Raw genomic sequence first — 7,212 nt, 5'->3', positions numbered from 1 at the left:
CAGTGCTTAAAGATTCAATTTTTCGCTAGAAGGCTATTACATTCATTTATTTCAAATATTCCAGTGAGCTACATGGGATTCGTTTTTTTGTGTGTGCTATGACGCCATCCTAGGTGGCGCTGTTTAAGCGTAGCTCTCCGGTTATTATTTGTCGTGATACACAGATGCTCCCATGCAGCTCTATCAAAGCCTGATTAAAATTTGAGTATGATTATCAGTGAAATATCCACAATTTGGGGCTCCCGAAGTATGCGAACCAAGATGGCGGACATCGGAATGTAATATGAGTACTAGGTTAGGGTTAGGCCATAATTTTAGGTATAAATACTACGGGAGGCTCTTGGCTAGTCTTCGAACTGATAATAGGACTAAAATAAGGAAAATTGGTAAAAAATTATCGCCTAACCCAAACCTGTTACCCATGTTACGTTCCGATGTCCGCCATCTTGGTTCGCATACTTAGGGAGCACCCACAATTTTAATTAGGAAGAAAACAATAAATTTGTCAGTATAATAAAATGCCCTTCAATGATTGTCTCAGCAATTCTGATCATTAGGCTTCTGTATTTTACGTACCACAGGGTACACTGTCAATAAATCGCTCATCAGATTGGAGTTTTATTCATACATAAGGCACATCGGGCCATAAGACACAATAGTTTTAAAAACAATACCGGCACTGGTTTTGAATGTAGGCGTAGGCAGTGATGCATAAAGCACTCCCTGATCCATACATTGAGCGCACGATAAAAAAAAGTGCACCCTAGGGTCCTAAAATACGCAGATAAAGGTATCCGACAAATGCCTCTATTTTCTGAGTCAAAATATCAATGTTGCATAAATTTTGGGTTTCTGATATATTTATACAGTCGTGGGATTTAAATTTTTTATCAGCCGGTTCTATCACAAAAGTCTTATTTTTCAGCCGGTTCCGTTACAAACAGAACATTGACATTAATTAGTAATGCTAACCGGTTTGCTTATCTAATAAAATTCCGTGAGACGGTTCTATAGAACCGATGCGAACCGGCTGGATCCCGCCACTGTATATTTATATATATATAATATATGTTGTACGACATCTTGGTGCGATAGTTTGTTCAGTCCAGTGATTTCCCTACACCCCCCCTAAAATTTCAAACACCCCCCTAATTTTGAGGTGCGATTCCACACTGAGGGGTTCTAAACCGCAGTCTGCGGGCCAATTAGGGCCCGCGTGACGATTTAAAATGGCCCGCCGAACTTGAGTGAAATAGTTTAACCCTTCATGTGGTACCTTTTGAGTTTTAGATACCGTCTATTGTTACATCATTATCACAGTTTAAGCACGTTTATTTCGTAACAATTGAAATATTTCGGTATCTTATGTATACGTATGGGTATTAGGATTACACACTGCAGTATTTTAGATATCAGCCGTATATTAAGAAAGCTTAAAGATGTCACAAAACGAAAACTAGGCACTGAAAACAGACGTTTTTTAGATGAATGACAGCGTTTTTATTTCTTTATTGAAAAGAATCAAACTTCAGCGATTTGTCTTCTAACCAACAAAATATTTCAGTTCTGAAGGAATACAACATTATGCGACATTATGATCAGTTGACGAGCTTATTCCAAAATTTAATTCATACAAAAGTCAAACAAACATGTTCAAAAAAATTAGAAATGTGTAACAAAACAAGCCATAAGTAGCCATTCATACAATGCCAGATGAGCAAGTAACTTCATTAGTCACTATCAGTTGCAAATTACTTGTTGAAACGTAGTAGGCCTAGTATATATTTACGGTTGAAAGCCGTGCTTGTTATCTATTCCCCGGGAATTCTATCAGCTAAATATTATAATTATTGATTTCATCACATAACAAACTGCGATGCTAGGTGTATCTAAAATCAAGCTTAGAGCCTATTTTGGTGCCTATTTCTCAAAATTTGAAACACCCCCCCTAAAAAGAAAAGCTGGGGAACATACTGGTTCAGTCTACGATTACCAACACTTTAATATTTGGATAAGATCCGATCAAACAGTGTCGTGTTACGGTATAGCATAAGATTTTTTATATTCACCTTGTGAGAGAAAAGCCGACAAGACGGCTTAATCAGAGGACGAAACATGCCCTGTTTTCCGTTTAGTCCACGTCGGCATGGGGACTTGAATCAATGGTTCTCAACCGAATGTTATTGTGACCTAGCACCCAATCAGGGACAACTTATTATCATTCGATCAGGTCCAATTTAACGCTTGACATTGTTTGCAATCTATGCGATAAGTGTTGGATAGAGCACATCTTATAGCATCCAGATTTAAGGCGAGTCCTGTATGCAGACTTGTAAAAAAAAATATTTTTATACATACGTTGTACATAACAGATTAGATTGATTTTATTTAGAAAGACTCACCAATTTAAGAAAAATTATCAGAAAGATTACGTAGTCGTGAAAGGTTGAGAAACTCTGACATAAATAATGATGGAGGCCGTATCCGATAAGAGTTCACGTGCGTGCTTCCAGCTTTTCCCGTGTCTGTGAGTTGGATGTGAACCTATAGAGTTTTCCTATAGTTAGCGTTACCATATTTTTGTGACGTCAAAGCGGGACGCCTCCAAAGACCATTGCTAAAAAATTTTACCAATCGTCAATGCCTCAAGGTGTCCGGTCGAGAGCTCTTACCAACATGACATCCCGCCTGTTGAATGCGCTCTCTTTTTTAACTAATATCAATATTTTACTTATTTTTATTCTGTTACGCGCGGTATTTGTTAGTTTTAATAAAATCAGTGTTGTTAGTTTTAATCAGGGCAATTGGAGCACCATATGTTGTCGCACCGGAAATCGCTAACCAATAAAACCACATACAATTGAAGAAACACTTCAAACCGTATTTGCTGGAGACTGCCAACATAATTCTCGGAGATGCAAATGCAGCGAAACGAATTTCTCTTCTAAACATCACTACAGTTTGAAGAAGTTGGTACAGATGGAGCTCCTACGACCTACAATGTTGGACTATTTCAAACAATACTGCAATTTGAAGAAGTTTGTACAGATGGAGTTCCTACTATGTTGGGCTCCCGATTAGGCTCAACGAGCAATTAAAGACACTTATGATACATTGCTTTCGTAAAGTCAAAGAACAAAAGCCACTCTTGTACGAAACCCTTTTCCAACTCTTTGCATGTAATTGTAAACGACGTTTCCGGCGAATCGCAAGAGCAATTTATCGAGCATGAAAATCATTCAGCGGCACGTGATATTTACCACGAGACGTCTTTATCACGATTATGGTGTGCTATGTCTGAATTCTATGCACATAGGCCTATATCGAAACAGACATTCGATTACATATCTGCGCATATGCAAGCCTAACCTTCACATCGAATATAAATGTAAATATATATATATATATATACAGTGGCGCAGCCAAGGGGGGGGGGGGGGGGGGGGTTCGGGGGCGAAACCCCCTCCTTTTGAATTTTCTGAAAAGTGAAAAAGTTGCCGATAACACGTGCAATTGCCTTCTGCTAAAATCGCCGTTCATTTTCATCAACGCCGCATGTTATTTATGCCGTGAACGCCCTTTACATTGGTGTTTATTCTCTTTGAATCACAAATTTGTGCCGCGGGAACAATGAGATTTATTTCATTTTTGTACCCGCACGGAAATGTGAAAACTGAAAAAGCGTGCAATTGCCTTCTGCTAAAATCGCCCATGTTTTCATCAGCGTGTTATTTAGGCCGTAAACGCCCTTACGTCGGTTTTTATTCTTTCTAAATCATAAATTTGTACCACGATAAACATGATAATTTTTTTATTTTTGTACTTTGCACGGAATTGTGAATTCGTGAGGTATTATACGTTCATCGGTGGCGAGGTTCTAAGGACAAAAGAAGGAGTAAAACCGCGATCTAAATTTGATTGAAAAGCGGCATTATAAAATACTGAAAATAAAATCGTAAACAATATAAGTTTTGTTGAGTCCCGCGACAGTCTAAAAACGCTTTTCTAGTCGCAAAATTTCGTGTGCCTACGGCGCACATTATGTTTGGTCGCCGTTTAGGAACATACCGTCACTAAAATCGAAACACGGGTAATTGTGGGTGGGATTTGCCTTTTATCCATTACTTTGAAAGTGTCGTAGAAAATTTTCTTGTTATCATTAAACAAGGTTGAAAACGCGATTTTTTCCCGGTTAAGATAATTAATCCGAAGTATATCCATCAATTTTTATGGTACTGAAATATATTTTACTCCATGAGAATTTATAGCAGATTTACGGATTTTTCATGAGGTTTTATCTTTAAAAATAATCGGAGTGTCAGCATTGCGATTGAACGGAGTCAATGTTACAAGCACATCTCAAATTTGTCGAATTTGCAAAATAGAAAAAATACGGATCGAAACAATATATGATAGGCGACGGGCAGTTACCACAAATTTTTATTTTTATGTCGGCAAATGGCCGAGGTATTTTAAAATTGTGAATTGTAAAAAAATGTTTTGTTTTGTCGCAAACGCAAACGCTGGTTAAATTGATGACAATTAAATTAATAAAGCAAGACATTTTAAATATGCCCTTATCGGTCACGAATTGATTACTTTGCACAACAGAAAAATCATTTTTCGTTGTAAACGTCGGCTCTTTTGACAAGTGGCGTAATCGCGGCGATGAATATGTATTTTTGATTTTAAACTAATATATCGTCACGCTAATAACCGAATTGCGTAAGTCATTTTTGGCGATTTTGAGTTTTTTATAAAATAGGTATTTATGTAATGCTGCGCACCTGTCTGTTAACTCAGATTTTATTTTAGGAATTCCAAAACCCATAAAAATGGAGATTTAGTATGACATGCACATTTGTGAAATTGTTTCGTCATAATGAATTATCCTTGTTACCGCAGTACTCTTGTGACGTCACAAAGGCAAAATAACCTCGGAGAAGTATTTTCGAGTTTTTTCATCTCGGATTCTAGCTTAGCGCGTATTAATTTGAATTTTTACTACAGTATAGGAAGACGTACACTTGTGATATTCACTGTCCGAGTCAAATTTACCTTGGTTGGCTTTTATATTGGGTGCATTGCTGTTTTATTCTTTATATTTAATTTTAGTCCTATTTCGGTGGGTGTGCAGAACGTGTTATATTGATGAAATATATATTTTTAAACATAAAAAATGATGTAATTGAAACTGATTAGCTATTTTGGGGATTAGACATTGTAGATACTGAGAATTACATTCGTTTTTGGAATGTTTAGTTTTCCGGACTGGTGCATATAGTGAAGTTGCAAAATTGCGTATGTCACCAAGTCTTAGACACATTTCTGCCTAAGTCACAGTGCGCCATTATGACGTCACTTAACTGCGTCATACAAATTAACTTAAATCCGGCTACGATCAAAAAATTGAACCATGGCAAATTATTGACTCTCAATTGCAACACAAAATCATTAGGAAGTTTTTTACGTTTTTCTCAAAACTGCTAAAAATGACTTACGCAATTCGGTTATTAGCGTGACGATATAAAGACATTTTAGAATTTTGTAGTTGTCAGAGATTGAATATTTCACGCGACCAGAATAATCATTATACGCTGAAAAGACGTCCCTTTAACGAGCGCGTAATGCGAAGACTGTTACAGACCACAATGGGAATTTATGATTATGAAACCCCCCTCTTTTGAAAATCCTGACTGCGCGCCTGTATATATATATATATATATATATATATATATATGACTATTCTATATATACATTTTTTGCTATTCCTAAATATAAATTTGAGTTGGGTTGCGCGAGACTAACTTCCTATCTTTTCTCTATGCCTTTATGCTAGTGGATCCGTATGCGTATACTGCAAGGATACTGTAGCTGGAATAAACATGACTATTCTATCCAATTAAAGAGTCCAGCTGCACACTAACACAAATGTATTTCTGTAACGTTTCGTCCGACCAGAGTCAGACTTCCTCAGACAAGCAGTTTACAATAATGAAAACTGCTTGTCTGAGGAAGTCTGACTCTGGTCGGACGAAACGTTACAGAAATACATTTGTGTTAGTGTGCACCTAAGTATAAATTTAGGAAATTAGGGGTCACGGCATGTTAGAAAATATTCAAAAAGGATCACGAAGCAAAAAATGGTTGTGGACCACTGTTACAGGATATACTTCAGTCTTCTGCGTTTGCATCCATCACGTGACACCCACTCAACTAGCATTTATTCTAATTATTTCAATTCTAATTTGTTAAAAAGCTTGCGCAGCTAAATAATACGTATTTTTGGTCACGAAATGAACCCCTAAGGTCGCTTTGTTATTATGATGTTGTTAGAATTCTTTATTTTCTTGTAGTTATTATTGTTCACTTTTCTCTTTAACTTGCTTATCAATTTTCAGTGTGATGGTTCTGCGATCGGTCTCGTGCGCAGCGAAAGTTTTCTTACGGGGACGGTGGACGGTAGACTTTCTTTCATATTGACGCGTTAACAACTAATCACGTGTCCAATAATTAGAATTATCAATTCTCATCTGCATTTATTTCGATAAATCCCACTATTTCCCTTCTGCGCGGAGAGGCCCCATTTAATGACAACTGTACCTTGTTTATGAAACAATGAAAATACTTACAAGACACATGCATTTCACCCTTCAACTGATAATATATATGTACTTTTATCGCGATAAATATATATTTAAAAATTTGAATCGTATTCACCTAGGATGGTTGGGAAACCCGAACGGCAAATAATATTCAGATCTGAAACCCTTCATCTAGTATAGTTGGTATCCCCTGATAACGGTTTACCATATTTGTCCTGAATAGTCACGAAGATATCTTCACCGGATCCCCCATATATTCTCGTGTAATCATGGTTGGCGAATTGCGATACTGATAGTTAGACAAAGCCTGATAGCATCCACATAGATACACTCGCTGTTCTTGTATTTAGAATATCGTTATGCAGTAATAAATAATAGGAGTGACGTAATCGAACGGGTAGAGTAGAGCGTGGTGCTGAACTTGCATATCCGTGTCCATAAATACAATTTATATTTATTGATTACAGGTTCAGTATAATATTGGTTGTGGTGTCATTATGCAAAAAAATTGAGATAGAAAACGTTGGGACTAAATCATAAGATAGTTCAAATGAGCACCTAATTTTCTTTTGGACACAAATTCACAAAACCGCGAAGATTTTTTTTA

The sequence above is a fragment of the Styela clava genome, chromosome 3 (genome assembly GCF_964204865.1).
Source record: "Styela clava chromosome 3, kaStyClav1.hap1.2, whole genome shotgun sequence".
Classification (NCBI taxonomy): Eukaryota; Metazoa; Chordata; class Ascidiacea; order Stolidobranchia; family Styelidae; genus Styela; species Styela clava.
Note: the sequence above shows the minus strand (reverse complement) of the source record.